Here is a 16,230-nt window from a genome sequence, read left to right as displayed (position 1 = left end):
TTGTCCTTTTAACTCTCAGATTGCTAATTAGTGTATGTGCTTAAACTGTTTTGAGCAGCACCCTTACCTTTTCTTCCAGAAATAGAATAGAAAAGTATTTTCCATTTTAAAAATTGTTCCTGGTGGGTGTCTTAGTGTAAAGAAGTCTGAAGCCTGTTTGTACTATGACCCTCATATTTGACTGACAGGCTGATTCTGGGCTATCTCCATATAATTTGTCTGTGCTGAAATCCATGTCTTTCAAGGAAATGAACACAGAATACTTGCACATATGGTTATTCACTTTAAATTCAAAGATGAATAAATCTGATTTAGGCATCTTAGAACCTGTTTCTTTCCTTCCATGGTTTTGTTCTTGCTATCTCAGGGAGTATTTATACTGAGCTGATTCATTTGATGTCTTCATTTACATCAATTCTCTGATATTACATCAGGACTAACAAATATCTTGAAGATCAGTTTATATTGCTTACAGAGATATCCATGTGGATCTCTAAATGAGCTAGTTATCCTCAGTCTGTTAGATTATGTACATTATATGGTATTGCAGGTGTGATTTTATGCAATCTTTTCTGGAATTTGGGGGAAAGGAAGGGATAGGGTGATTTTTTTGTCAGTTTGTTTGGGTTGGTTTTTTGGTGTAGTCTTTGGTAATATATTACATTTTTCCTTAAAAAAATCTCTGAACACTGTTGTCATAATTAAGTCTAAGGAAAAAATTCCATTTCACTTTCCTAGAAAGAGCAATTTTGGCATTTGAAAAGAATGGTTTGACTAGATTATCTTAAGAGTAAAGTTCACCTGAAAAAGGGACTTGGATTAGATCGTTGGTACAAAATGGGAACTTCACAAGACTGCATAGAGACAACTGCTCCAGTTTGTCGTGTTCAAGGTCCACTGCTACTGTGGCTGACAACAGCTCTTCCTTATGGAGAGCAGGAGATGCAGGTTTAAAGAAAGATTGGGCAGCAAAATATCCTGTTGTAAGTGGCAGAGAGCAGGAGGGGTAGGGCTGCCATCCCTGCCAGTTCAGTTTCCATGCCACAAGCAGAATGTTTGGAGATGATTTTTTTAAAACCTGACTGTCAGCTAATCATCAAACCTACTTCCCATGAACCCTTTTCCACTGAAATAACCATAAGCAACTGGAAATGTAGCTGCAGGGCACCCACTGGCCAACATCCCAGTTGCCTCTGCCATCTGTCTGGAATTCAAGCCATTGGACATGGGAGTCTAGCTAGAAAAGAGATTAGTGTCCTGCATTCTATGTTGTTTGTTGTATTATTAACAAACAGTCCTACCATTCTGAAAATGGTAGAAATGGTCCACAGTAAAAGAATCCACAACCAGATCTAAACTCTCCCAAATTTAGTGTTGTTCCAAACTGTGGGTTTGATTTAGAGCCAGATGAAATCAACATACACTTAGTAATAACCATAAAGGCTAACTGAAATCTGTTTGTGCCAGTAGCAGTAACCCTTTTACTAGAGCTGGTCAAGCACCAAATTTCCATGTAAAAAATAGTACAATTATTTCTGTTCTGTGATGTTGTATCATTCATTATTTATGAAGCCCCTAAAAATCAGGTGCCTACAAATTTTCCAGGTTTTGTGCTTAGGCTAGCACTAAGTACTTCATGATTGATCAAAATTCAAATAAGAGATGATATGTTGTTTTGCCGAGTATCTCAAAATTGAGAGAATAAACAGCAGAATCTAATTTACTTATGCTGTAGAATACAGCATGATGAGTAGTCATTTTCTCAAAAAAATACTGAATATTTCCAAAGGAATGCAATTTTAAGATCATTATGGTTGCCTAGGGTGTGAGTCACTAACTGTAAAATGTGCATCCTATCTAGTAAACATAAATTCTGATAAAGAGATTAATGCTTCATTTTTCTGTGTTGTTGCCATATTAGGCTGCAAAGATTCAGATTACATTGTTTTAAAGTTTCAGCTGGTAATTTTTTCTAACATGTCACAAAGCAAATTTTATGAGAAAGTTTACAAATGAAAGATGATCTGTCCATAGAACAAGTCTTAAAGTCAAAAAAAGAAGGCAACATGGTGGAGAAAGTTTTTTTGTAACACACTGACCAGTGCAGTACTCTTACACAGCATACTTTCTTGCAACAAGAGCAAGAGTCTAGGTAAACCTTTCTGTTTGTCTTGAATTTTTCAGCATTGCTGTCAAAGAGAGAACGTACAATATTTTACATGATTTACATATAACATCGGTAGAAGGGATGAGATCTTTATTTATGTAGATTAAAAAAATAGCCAGTGCAACTTTCCCTGCCAATTGAAAGGCTTCAAATTCACTTACACACTGGATTAGAAAAGTTCTCAGGAGTTGAGATACCTGCAGTCTGACTGCAAAGATTTGAATGGCATGGTTTTTCAAGTTAAAGAAATTAATTTTTATTTTTATATCTTCATCTCTGTGACTTAAAGACCTCCCTGACTGTTTTTCCCATGTTCTCTAATTGTTGTATTTTAGCTACCAAACTACTGTATATAACCTGAAAAACATCCATGCTCATGGGGTTTTCTGCTTTAATATATACTGTCCCCAAGTACTGATTAGGACTGATGTATTTCTCTATTTTGTCTCTTTGAAAATGTTCTGGTAGTACAACTCTGGCAATAATTTTGGTTATATGGATTATATTTCTCAGAATGTTCAATTTCTTTGGCCTCATATTTCCTAAAATTGTAGGTATTTTTTATTTTTTTTAACTGTGCAGTGCACATTACTGCACACTGCATACAAGAAGGTTTGGGTGTGAACATCATACCTGCAGATGCAAACATAATGCAGTCACCTTTTTCCATGGCACTTTTCAAAAAGTTAATAAATTCATCCATGTGGAAAAGGCTGTGTGAAGATTAATTTCTTTTATTTCCTTTGTCCTTGTTTTTTATAAATCAGTCGGCTGCAAAAACAAGCCTAATGTGCAGGTTGGTTGGTTGCCTAATGTTACTTAGCTGGTCTTGGGAAATTTCAATGAAAAATTCAGATTTCTCCAAGTATTTTATGGAGTGTATTGGTATTTCCTGTCTTCTAGAAATGTTGATAGCTGTGAAAGGATCACTTGAGTTTTAACACTGACAAGCAGAAAATGAGAACCTGCTCAAACAATGTTTTATGGCATTGATGGTGATGATGTAGAAACTAAAGGATTTGATTTTAGCAGAAACAGCCATAATACATTTATATAATCTGTGTATACCTTTATATAATCTGTGTGTATTATTTGGCTGATCATAGATGAAGTCCATGCCAGTTGTACCTTGGAAATCCACCTAGGTATTACAGCTGCTTGTGGTTTCATTGTGCGAAGACCAAAATTTTGCTTTGAAAACATTTTCCAACAGCAATTGAGAAAGGAGATTACTATCTGAACATAATTTGCTAGAGAGAGCTATTGTGTATAGTTAAAATTACAGATCTAGTATCTTTAAAGTCAAATTCTAATCAAAAGAAAACAGCTTTAATTTTGAAAGGTTGTTCTTCAGTAGAAAGTTTAGAGAACTGATTTGTGAATTGCATCAGAAGCTATGTGTACATTAGACAACATCAGTGTGGTATAATTCCCTGATTTTGTGAGAAAGGAACAACCATGGCAAAAATATCAGGATGTTATAATGAAAAGACTTAGGCAAAGTTCAGTCCACCATCAATAGGGTCATTTTGTTGAAAGTATTAATTATGGTAGGTAAATATTTCTCTTAAACAGGAATTCTAGCACCAGCTTTAGCATCAGAAATAACCTTAAAATAGCTGATGCACTGAAAATTGTTTCTTGCTAGTTTTATTTACAATGTGCTATGTTAGGCAAGTGTCCTTTCATTCAGCTGAAGTTATACCTTATCCTTTATCAAAATGAATTCAGCACTTCCAGAAAGAGAGTTTTTTCAGAAACGTAATTCATTTTTAATTTCAATGAGGAGTGGATGACCGCAACTGACTGCCTTGTGTTCAGCTTAAAACTGAAAGTGGTAATGTTAGCCAGCAAGTGGATGAAGTTACATGGATATTGACCTTCCTTTTGTATGAGGGCATATTTATTTCTCTGTGGAAAGGGAGAGCAATCTCAAAGTATTCAGTATTTCTTTTGGCTTCTTTGGTGTATCTGTATCACCAGGTAAGTCTGAGATTTTATTCTGTTTTACAGATCTAACTAGTGAGAATTCTGATTTAATGCTTTCCCAAGCAGACAGTTAAAAACCCCTCCATCTATTACTGTAGAGTTGCCTAGAAACACTTAAAGCTTCAAAGCTAGGGCAGACCAAAGAGAATTCTTTTCTTGTGTCCAACTCTCTAGTTGCTGTTAAGTCAGTTTGGGATTTAATATGTTTCTGATCTGCATCCCTACAGTTCTTTCTGGTAATAACTCTCTCTTTCCAGTGAAATAGGATTTGGCTTTTAGTTTAGTGTGCAGAATTAGCAGGAACAAGATGCTTTCTGTTGAGAGAGTCCTTGAACATTGGATTCAGTGCAGCTGGAGATCCATCTGAGCTAGTTGTTACTCCTGCAGGGTAGGATAAAAGGCTCACATTTTTGTTCAGCCTTTCCCCATCTTGGATTGCAGGCAGCAACTATTTTGGATGTTGCCTTGTTTTGTTCCATTTTTGAAATGAGCTACTACTCCATAGGGACAGATTTTGAACTTGACTTCTGTGCCTAGTATAAAAATGCTGAAAGACATTATTTAGGAAAAAAAAAAAAAAAAAAAAAAAAAAAAAAAAAAAAAAAAAAAAAAAAAAAAGAAGAAGAAGAAGTAATTTTCAGGACTTTTTTTAGTTTTGCTGTATTTGGAGACTTATTTGTAACATTGGTAAAGGCATGATGCATTCATATACCAGAAAGCATTAAGCTTTTATCACATATGGCTTTTGAACAGTCAATATTTAAAACCAGAGTAAATTCTTCAGGTGTAAATAAAAATCAGGGCCCTCTTTTTGACAGCTGTCCTATTGCTGGCAGTTGTTAAATGTGCATTTTTAACTCTGTCAGGTACAGAGGTTACAAGAAGACTCATCTGGTTGTTGCAAGATTGTCATGGGAGTGTTTTTCTAGTTTATTTCCATATCAGAGAATGATGAAGTTTAGAGTGGAAGCATGATGGAAAGAGAATGATGTGGAAAGAGAAGATTGAAACAATCAATCAAAGAGAGGATGCAATCAAGGCAAGAAGCATTTAGAAACAAAGTTAGGGAGTATTACATAAAGACATGGATGGAAAGTAGGCAAGGGAAAAGTTATTAGACGAAGGGGGAACATGACGTAGATTATGCAAAAGGCCCTGGGTTTTTGTGTGTTCATGGGCCCAAAAATCTCTTGCCAGCTTTGATTGTCATCAATAAAACTGCTTCCTCACAATTACCATATGTATCTGGAAGCTAGCCACACTCCTTGTTTAACCACAGTACATGCTTTGGAAATTTCATTTAAATGTCAAAACTGTCTGTTTGAATTGAATTGGTTTCTATTTAACTGTTTGCTTTTATCTAAGTCAACTTCCAGCACCAAAATAACTATGAATTTTTCTAACTTTTAACATCTTCCTCTCTATCTCTTACTTTTTGTGTCAAAGTGCATTTTGGTTTTCCTGTGTGACTGCCTCACACGCACATGCACATGCACACTAATGAAGGAGGGGGGAAGGGAACCTTGAATTTTGTAGTGCTATGACTTGGCCTGAATTCTGTATTTAAAATTTAATGGCATAGCTCTGAGCTATCACATAGGAGGGCAATGGTCCATAAAATGCTCTCTCCAGCCCTCTCTTCGGATCATCTAACTCTGTTGCTCCTGATTACCAAGATGTCCCAATGCATGTTGAAACTGTCTCTGCCTTTCATCTTGTAACCATTATGCGTTCTCTTAGATACTTATGAAGGGTGGATCAAGTGGGTTGTTTACATTTCTGTGATTCTAAAAACAACATAAAAACAAAGAAAGAAAAAATCCCTTCATTGAAAAGATACTTTATCCACTCAGTCAAATTTTGAATGAGTTTGTTAGCCATTCTTCAGCAGCCATTAAATCATCTGTATGAGTCTACTAAAAGACTTTTCAGTTCGTTATCTATTAATAACTAAAAAAAACAGCTGGTGCCAAAGCTACACCATATGGCAGATCTTCACTGACACGAGTGCTTATGGTGATATAATAATGAATGAAAAATGGAAGGATTAGTTGATGATATATAACATAGAAGAGAGGCTTTGAGGGATCACTGTTTGTACGGATCACACAAACAGTTCTGACCCGGCTGTTCAATACAAAGGCCAGGTCTTTCATATGCTTACCCTAATGGATGACTGTAGTTTGGACCAGTAGCAGTTGAGCAGGCAGTTCTGACTAACCTCTTGTCTGTAGAGTAAAGTGAATCTCATTGATCCTTCTTGGTTTTGCATACATGGTTCTGCATAATTTAGGAACGCACAGTAAAATAAAATAGACTTTGTAGTTCATTTTTTACGACCTTTCTGTTAGAGATTTCTGGCTTCAAGCTTTGCCTTGCCTACTTTAACATCTAACCTTCTTTTCTGCTGGTTCAATTATCTTTCATCAGCTGTGCTTTCACTGTTTCATCTTTCCCATTGTGTCCTCTTCAGCTTTTTGTTCTTTCTTTCAACTCACAGTTTAAAATGTGATGCCTTAATATCAAGCCTCTTAAAAACATATAGAAAACATGGACAGTTTATCTGATTTTCCTTCTCTACTTGTCTCTGAACCCCTACCATCTGTAGTTCTTCTCTTACCTGTATTCTTTTTCACCATTTTTCTCAACTTAAATCTGAAGCAACATTTTTATCTTCTTTCCTTGATGTGTCAAGTATCTGCCAGGCCTGTCCTTAGCCTTGCTGCCCTTTCCATATTTCCATACTTCTGTAAAGTGAATGCAGTTAGTTCTTTACTGGTCTTCACCATTACTTTGTTCTTCCTCTTCCACAAAAGTCTTTACTGCCACTACTTTGTTCTCCTTCCTAATCTTACCTGATCATAACTTCCTATCATCTAGCTATTCTTTCTTGGTGATTATGCAAAGCAATTTATCACTCAGGCACATTATTACAAATAATGATTTTATTCTTAGAAATATCACTGAATTCTCACTTCCATGTTGTATGTGAATATGTATATCTCAGGCCCTTTGAAGCCCCAGATCAATTATTCCAACTTCCTTTTCTTCACGAACAGTCTTTGCCCATATGTGTCCATCTTGAATGCAGCTGCAGGGAATGTTATCCTGCCCATTATTTTCTGCTTTCCTCTCTGTCCAGCATGATGAGTTTGGTCTTTGGTTTCAGAGCTTTTCAAGAGAAATCTGTAATTATGCTCCAACCATTCCTTGGCATATTATCAGTAGTAGTGAGTTGTTACATAGAAGCAAGCACCTTCATGCTCTTTTTTTCCTGTGAAAGTTTTCTTAATTTTCCTCTGTAAAGCTGTCTTTTGATGTACTGCTTGCGCATCACTTGATAGCTGTTATCTGTGCCAGTCATTTCCGCATACTGAAATCATGTTATCACGGCACCCACTCTTGTCCTTATCTGTCTCATATTATTTACATGATATGCGCCATTTTAGTCTTTCACCCACATCGTGAAGCAGTTTTTTTAAAACTTCCTCTATGGAGATTTTTGGATTTGTTTTCAGGTAGAATGATCTACATGTGTTTGTGCTTCAACTATGACCTGCTGTTTTGCTGCATCTTTGACAGAAACTTCTAGAGCTGTTTGATTGTACCTTTGGGATAGGAACATGCAATTAATTATTTTCTTCTGAATTCTGTCTTCTGGCATTTTTAGACATTCCTTTTATTCTCTAGCTAAGTATCTTTACTTTTTACAAAAGTTTACACCTTTTGTTACTTTGTTTGCTGGTTCTCATAAATTTATTTCCTTTTTTTTTTTCATTTCATTCAAGTTAGTATGTCCAATGCTATGGTTTTCTATATAATTCTATCATGTAGCTGTTCAGTATACTTCACAATTAAACATTTTGCATGTGTTGAGCTATTGTGCAAATTATATACTACTCATTTTTAACGTTTTTGTCTATCTCCCTATAGTCATGTAACATTTTTGTCTATATAGCTTTTCTTACAGACACATTCTTCCATAAGAAGTCTGTAGTAGCAGCTTTTGTGTCATTCTCTAGAAGAAACTGTCCCTTAACACTCTGTGAAATCTATATCTTTATGATGTGTCTGAATGTTTAAACTTTTGTGTTCTTTGAACTGAATCCCTGGCCACTTATCCTCACCCCAAGCAATCCCTCAGAAACCTTTTCTTTATGAGGCAGAGATAGGTTAAATTGCCTAATTTTTTTTCTGTTGAACTTCTGTCTCCACCTTCCAGCTTTTTACTCCCTTGGTATAACAGCTCTGAACAGACCTCACTTGTGAGTGTTTTAAAGGTGGCGAATCCTCTCAGCTCTATGCAGCAGCTCCCCAGGATGCAGCAGTGTCCTCCACCTTCCCGTGTCCATCCAACCTCTTCTTGACAGATTCCCCTGAGTGAGAAGGAATCTAGAAGTTTCCTGCTGTTAAAATTTATGTGGAAGTCTTTCTCCGTTTAATTGTCCCAATATTATCATGAGACATGACTGTCTAGATTTATTCCTTACCCTAAGTGTTAATCTGAAGCTAACAGATGTTTGCATAATCTTCTGTTTTCATGACAGTTCCTAGCACTTTATTTGGTTGCTTTTCCTCCTCTTCAGCTGTGCAGTAAGTTGCAGTTGAACCTCAGATATGTATTTAATGCAAGGTACCACCTGAATCCAGTTCCATAATTCAAGATGGTGTAGCAGCTCTAAATCCTTTCACGGAGCGTCACTAAACCCCCACTAAGAGCACTTAAAGCAGAAGAGTTCTTGTTTTCTTGCACCATATTTGTATGCAGTTTTAAATCTTTATTTTATTTTAGCAATAGCTTCCTCACTGTTTTACTTAGATTTTTCCATTTTCAAAAAATTTACAATTCAAGAGTGAAAGATATGAAGTTATACCAGGAATGAGGCTACCTGTTTTCTTTTTTAGGGGCACTGCATTCCAGCATTCCTGCTGGAAATTCCAGCATTTCCAGCTGGAAAAAGCTCTTTGGAAAAGTCTTCTTCCCAGTTTCTTACGAAGTCATTTACATGCCATAACAAAATGTCAACATTACTGTGAATTTAGGCACCTTTGGATATCTAAGTCATCGGTAGGGTCATACGATATGACACAGGACTACCTTAAATCCCACATCTGTCTGGAACAGCAGCCAAAGTCCAAAAAAAGAGCACACTGGAAATATTAAAATGGTACTAGAAACCATGTATAGGCAGCTGAACTGTTCCCTTACTATACACTAGTGCTTTCTGTGCCCACTTTGCAGGGCTGCTCATTTTATCAAGAATTTGAATTTTATGGCAAACACTGAGAACAGAGGTTAACTGCATCAATCAAAGGAAGCATCTTGTTTCCTATAAATCAGACTGGAGGTGCATGAAGAGCATCAAGGAGAGGCATTTCCTGTTCTTGGGCAAAAGTAACAGACCTTTTATAGGTCTGTTACATGAAATCTGAAGTGTACAAGTGTTTGTTGATTCAAACACAATCTTTTTTCAAGGCGCTTAACCACTGATTTTTCTCCAAGGCTGTGAATGTATTTCTCATAGTCTATATTTCAATGTCATGGTTTAATCACAGATGGAAACTCACCTCCACACAGATGCTCACTCCTTCACCCCCAGTGGGATGGGGGACAGAATTGGGAGGGTAAAATAATGAGAAAACTCATGGCTTGAGGTATGGAGAGTTTAAGATGTAAAGCAAAAGCCAGGCATGCAAGCAAAGTGAAACAAGGAATTTATTCTCCGCTTCCATGGGAAGGCAAATGTTTCACCATCTCCAGGAAAGCCAGGCTTCAACGACATAGTGGTGACCTAGGAAGGCAAAATACATCATTCTAATATTCTCTGCTTCCTCCTTCTTCCCTCAGCTTATATGCTGAGCCTGACACCATAGACACTCCAATGTCCCCTTGGTCAGGAGGAGTCAGCTGTCCCAGCTGTGTCCCCTCCCAGACCCTTGTGCAGTGCTGGGGTGGGTGAGGAGCAGAAAAGGCCTTGGCTTTGTGCAAGCCCTGATCAGCAGGCCTGAATTATCAATGCTGTTTTCAGCACAAGCCCAAAACAGCCCCACGCTTGGGAAGAAAATTAGATCTATCTCAGAGAAAACCAACACAGACTGTCATGCATCTTTGCAGTCCATTAAATTCCAGGAACTTTCACAGCATTTACAATAAAATAGATATTTTTTGCTGTCTTTTTCATGTTTTGCACACATATGGTATGGAAAACTACTACAGAGTAAATAACGGTGCGTATGTTTGTGAGTTAGTACAGGACTACTTGTGATCACTAAAACACAATTCACAAGAATCCCAAGACTGTTTACACCTAGAATAAAAAAATTTGGAGAATGTGGACAGGATGCCTGATTTATCTCTGATGAAAACCTGGTTATACACAGAATGTGCTTTGGCTGCTCCTTTTATCAGACTAGTCTTCTCTTTTGCAAAAACATCCAAAAAACATTAACATTTCTAGCAGATATTTATCAGAATATAAATTACCCTCCTATTTTGAGCTAGGAAATATCTCATATAATCAAAAAGAGTTGTCCACATTTCCTGTTTTGTTGAGGGGGGAACTGTTAGTCATATGCCTGCATGGTCAGTTGTCACTGTACTTTATTTCATATGCCCTTTCATTTCACACTAAACTTCTCCATTCACATTAAAACTACAGTCAAAAAATAATGTTTTACTATCAGCCATTTTACCTCTTTATTGCGATTATTTTTTATCATAACCTAATACTAGATTTAAGACAACAGTCTTAACATTTTTCCATGGCAAGATGTAGTATGGTAGGAATTTCTTATTCCAACATGTTGTCAAGGTAGAACTTACTGCTTTGCAGTTTTGGATGCAAGTGTAAATGGAGGATTCAGCCACTGTTGCTAGAAGTAAACATGAACAGAATCAATGCAAAGACTAAGAAAGATCAAAAAATAAGCCTTCCCACATGATTAAATGACTTACAAGTTCTTCAATGGTAATTATATATTAGATCTCTCAAATCATATACACAACCTTCCTCTTTTTCCTCTTGCCTTCTCTTCCCAGACTCAGTGGTATGATTTTTTTCTTCTGATCAGGAATAGAAGGATGTTAGGAGAAAGAAAAATACTGAAATATTTTATATCTCATGTATTTGAAAATGCCAGTCTTTCTTAAGTCCTCTGACCCAGTCCCAACTTATATCAAATGCTTTAGCTGTCAAAAAGTAGTATCACTTACTATTTAATCTTAAAATTTACTCTAATTTTCTTCAAGTTACATAGAATTAAGAGGCATCTAAATAGGAATACATGGTATGCAGACCACTTAAGGTGTAACAGAATTAGTAAGTATAAAAAGGACTGAATGTTCTTGTTTATGTATTTGTGACATATAAGGAACTTTGGAACTTTCTCTGCAGGGATAAAAGTTTCATCTCTGTTCAGGGAGAAGGAATCATAGTTAGCAGAATGAGTGCTAGGAAAACTAATTAGTTATTGTGGTGTATTGTATGTGAATTTAGAATCCTTGAAAGGCAATTTCAGTCATCCAAGACTAATTTCACAATGTGTAGTAGGAGTGATTTGAGAGGCCAGATAGAGTGAAACCCTGTTCTACTAGTACATATTGTAGAAACTTTTTTTTTATTGTATTGTACAAACTTAATACACTACTGCATGCAAATTCAAAGGAATTAAGGCCTTTATAGCCATTTAACCCTTATAAGTAGCTTATCATAGTAAAAGGTAGTATATGGTGCATGGATAACACAGCCCTGGTCAATAGTCCCAGTCCTTGGATGTCTACCTAGCTGTCATGCTGAGCTTGTGTCTTCATGCTTTCTGGAGTCAGAGGCACCCTGCCTATTGGCCATGCCTTGGCTTTCCAGGATTTCTTTGTTTTTTTCCTCTTTTTAGCATTTAAAGAACTAAGAACATTTGTCAACTTTTGCAACTAGCACCAGTTTTTCATAGAATGTTCTGTTAGTCAAGCACACCTTTTTTCCACAGCACCAGTCTTGAAAGCACTTTAGTTCAAATGTCATCTCTTTAAAGAAGATGGCAGCTGATCACATGAAGCCAAGATTTATATAGTTCATGATGACAAAAGAATACCATCCAGTTTTGGAATTCATTTCTGGTTTTCAGCTGTGCAGCATTGATGTTGTTACTGCACACTGTATCATGACAGTTGCTTCCATGTTATTCCAGCTACATCAAAAATTCTGGGTCATTCAGGTTAACACAAGGTGTGCTGTGTGTGATAAGTCTGAATATAACTTCCTCTACCATGCAGAAATACACATATTGTAACCAGTTATCTTATACTCCATCAATATTACTAATCATTTTAGATTATCAATCTGCAAAATTCATGGCAGATTAATCATCTTAATTTTAGCCCTGTTATTCTTTATACTGTATCATCAGAGTGTGTGTGGGACATGTGGGTATGGAAGAACACCTCTTACCTCCATTCACCGGAACAGTAGACCTCCTGTTTGTTTTTGTTGTTATGTTCATTAGACCTCTCTGCTAGAGCAATAATTTGCTCTTCCTCATCTGAGCTCTGGCTACTGTGTTTGGGAAAAGTTTGAAAGCCAGAAGCATTCATGTTTTTGTTCCTCCTTTTTGAGTATGTGACAGAAGTCATCTTAAGCAAGTATGGAAATGAGAGTATAAGAAAGAGCTTGAAAAAGGGATAGAGAAAATTTGAAAGTGAAATTGGAAGCTTGATTTGGACAAGTTATGGTTGAGAAGTACAGAGTGAGGAAGAGGGAGAAATATGTATAACTTGGAAGCCATGTCACTTCCCTTCCCAGAAAACACAGTGATCAGAAAGAGTAACTAGCTCACGGTGTAAGTACTGTCTATGTTGTATGACTTTTCTGAAAAAAAAAACAATGCAACACACTCTTTTTTTCATATTTTCTCACATATTTTCAAAAGACCATAAAGAAGTGATACAGAATTTTCAACTCTGTGGCTGTAAAATATCAAACATATTTTCAAAAGATTTGTGGTAGTTTTCATAAGTTAGTGAGTTGATTATAAAATGTCATGCTAATCATGTTGCCTGAAGTTCTTTGAGAATAATTTCATATATTGTTTTGCTGCTTCTTCACATAATATATAGTTTAACAACAATGCATCTGAAGATGAAAAACTTGTCTTTAGAAAACTTGACAAGTCCTGAGCTGGAGCAGTGGGTGAGTAACAGCAAGAAATTTTTTAGGACTAGCATTAAAAAATTATGATATAATAAGTTCTCTCAATTCATGTAATTTAGTTTTGGGAGAAAGTATTCCCGTGGTTCAGTCAACAGTCCACATAAAATCAGAACAAACATTTTCACATATATGTCACGAAGTAATCAAAATCGGGAAAATATTACTGTGACTTTCACGTGACAGAGACTTCTTGCAGCTCAACTTCCTGAGATTTAGATGCATGAGAAAGATTATAAAAATGGGATACAGAAAAACATATATATATAAAATCCTGACATACTTTGCAGTTTTCTCCATTGGTATGCTTCACATTATAGTCTGTATCAATGATGAACATTTAACTGGACTTCCTTTTTTGTGCATTACTTCCATGCCAACATGAAGTCAGAACACAGTTTAAACAGTTGGAAGGAGTAGCTGGAAAGCACTTGCAATTTATTAAATGTCATGACTTGGGTGATACAAGAATACAAACTGTATGACACCAATGAATTTGCAATGATTTTTAGCAAATAATGATTTTAGTACTTTTCTTTCAATTTTTTTTTTTTAATGGGTGGTTATCTTATAGTCAAATAACTAATGTACATCAGTTTAAGATCACAACAGACCTGAGGTAGGAGAATTTTTTTTTTGCTACCACGGTGTTACTAGATGAGGTTAACATTAAAACCTAGCCTCTCCTACCTACATCATCGACAAAATTTTCATTGCCATTAGGATTTGATAGAAATCTCTCTAATGCATCCAGTTATCTCACTGTAAAAAAAATGTATATTTTGACAGTGAAAACACAGCCTAAGTCTACATAGTAAGACAGATGGGGCTAGTTTTGTGAGTGAACAGTATTTGGTTCCGTATGGCTCTCCATCAGAGAAGCCATAAGCAGAATGGTGCAAAATAGCAGGAGGCAGCTGAAAAATATGAGGGACATTTGGAATAGAAAAAATTAGTATCAATAAAAAAGCAGGTTTATAAGCTAATATTAATTTTGGAAAAAATTCTGCCAGCAGATGCATCTTGCTAAGAACAGTGTATTGCAATAACAGATGTATATAATTGTACCCTGAGAAAATGGCATTGGCTGACATCAATCCCATATGCTTTTTGTTTTAAGGTAAAAAAAAAAGGTAGTTATGCTCTGGCTGTTCTGCCAACATTAGTTCATTTACAATGCTGAGCTGTCTCTTTTTAATCTAAAAGTTATAACCTGAAATGTTACCTGATTTAAATTCCAAATTCACAGGTCACTATAAACTTTTATATTGGTGAACAGATGTTCATATGAGCTGCACTTGGCTGTAGAGCACCTTAAAAGAAAAACATGTCAATGGAATGTCAAAATTAAATCTCCCTCAGAAATGCCAGAGGGCTAAGTCTTTCAAAACTATTGGTGTTTGCTATTAGTTTTGCTGTAATCCCTTGTTCTTTGTACCCCTGGCTTCACATGAACCACAGACTACTGCTGATTGCTTTAGAAATTTACATTCACTTAAAAAATAGTTTCAAGACTCAGAGGTAAAGTGAAATTGCAACATGCATCTATGTACTTCTGCATAAATAGTGTCTTGCTGAAATGCAAAAAGGACTTGTACCTGTTGTCACTACTACCATATTTGTACATGATTAAATGCCTCATGACAGTTAATGATGATCATAAGAATTCAGCAAAGAGACATTAATTGTCAGTATCACACTTTTGAGGGACATATTTGTTGCTTAGTATGTGAGGAAAAAAAATAGAAAAATATTACAAAAGTTATCAGAAAAGTTAGCTGTAATTTTGGAATTTGAAAACCAAGCCACTATCTACAATTATTTGTAGCTATACAAATAACTACACTATACTTCCCTTTGGATTGTTATACTCCTGGGTAACTCCATAAATTATCTGAATTTGCAGTCGTGAGCAGCAGATCAAAATCACACCCTCAGAGTTTGATTCATCCACTTGACTACAGGTATCTTAATTATCAAAGCCATTAATAATTTCAGAGTTTGGGCTGAAGTATTATGGGTTTTTTCCTACTCTCACAGACATATCTATAGGCTCAGAGTCACAAGGCACATCAAAGCCATTGTGTATATTCTAGCAGGCCATAAAATCAATAAGTCTGACCATCACTTCTGTGTGCTGAGAACGACTTGGGGCCTGAGCTTTCTTCATTTAAAGAGAAAACTCTGCACAGTTTTGAGCATAGATTCATTAACTACTCACACCACAGGCTGCTTTAGTAGACAGAAGGCTGATGCTCAAGTCTACAGCACGGTCAGTGCTCTCCTGCCTTCATCTTTTCATATAGGGCAGGGAAACAGCACAAGAAATGTAGAAGGTTTAATGAATAAAAGAAGGAATAGAGAGGGGTTTCTCAGACCAAAGGATATGCATGCACATTGCAGAGCTGTCTGAACACAGCACTCTTGCTCCATCTGGAAGGTTTCCAAGAACAAGCTTGGATTTTTATTTTTTTATTTTGGAACAAGAACATTCCAGCATATGAAGCATCTTGACAATGCTCTCCTCCTAATGGAAAACATTCAAGTATTTCTGAGTGAACATTCCTCTTAAATTCTGCTCAGTCCAAATCAACATGTGCATTTGGGTGGTCACAGCCAGATGAAGGTCACTGGTCAATGAGGGTGGGCTTGCATTCCCAATTCAGTGAAAGCAGAGTCCCAAACTCCAGTTTAGCAGAACTTATGATGACATCTCATAGTGTCTTCCCTGGCTCCAAAATGGTGCTTTTATATTCTTGGTAAAATCTTGTAATCTTGTCATATTTTTATGTACTTTTGCAGGGCTGCAAACCTCCTTATTTTTCTATCTAGAAGGTTGCTTAATTTTATGTTGGAATATTGGAAGATAGCATA

Source organism: Pyrgilauda ruficollis, unplaced genomic scaffold (assembly GCF_017590135.1).
Source record: "Pyrgilauda ruficollis isolate IOZ18807 unplaced genomic scaffold, ASM1759013v1 scaffold130, whole genome shotgun sequence".
Classification (NCBI taxonomy): Eukaryota; Metazoa; Chordata; class Aves; order Passeriformes; family Passeridae; genus Pyrgilauda; species Pyrgilauda ruficollis.
The sequence above is the reverse complement of the archived record's forward strand: the minus strand, read 5'-3'. Positions refer to the sequence as shown.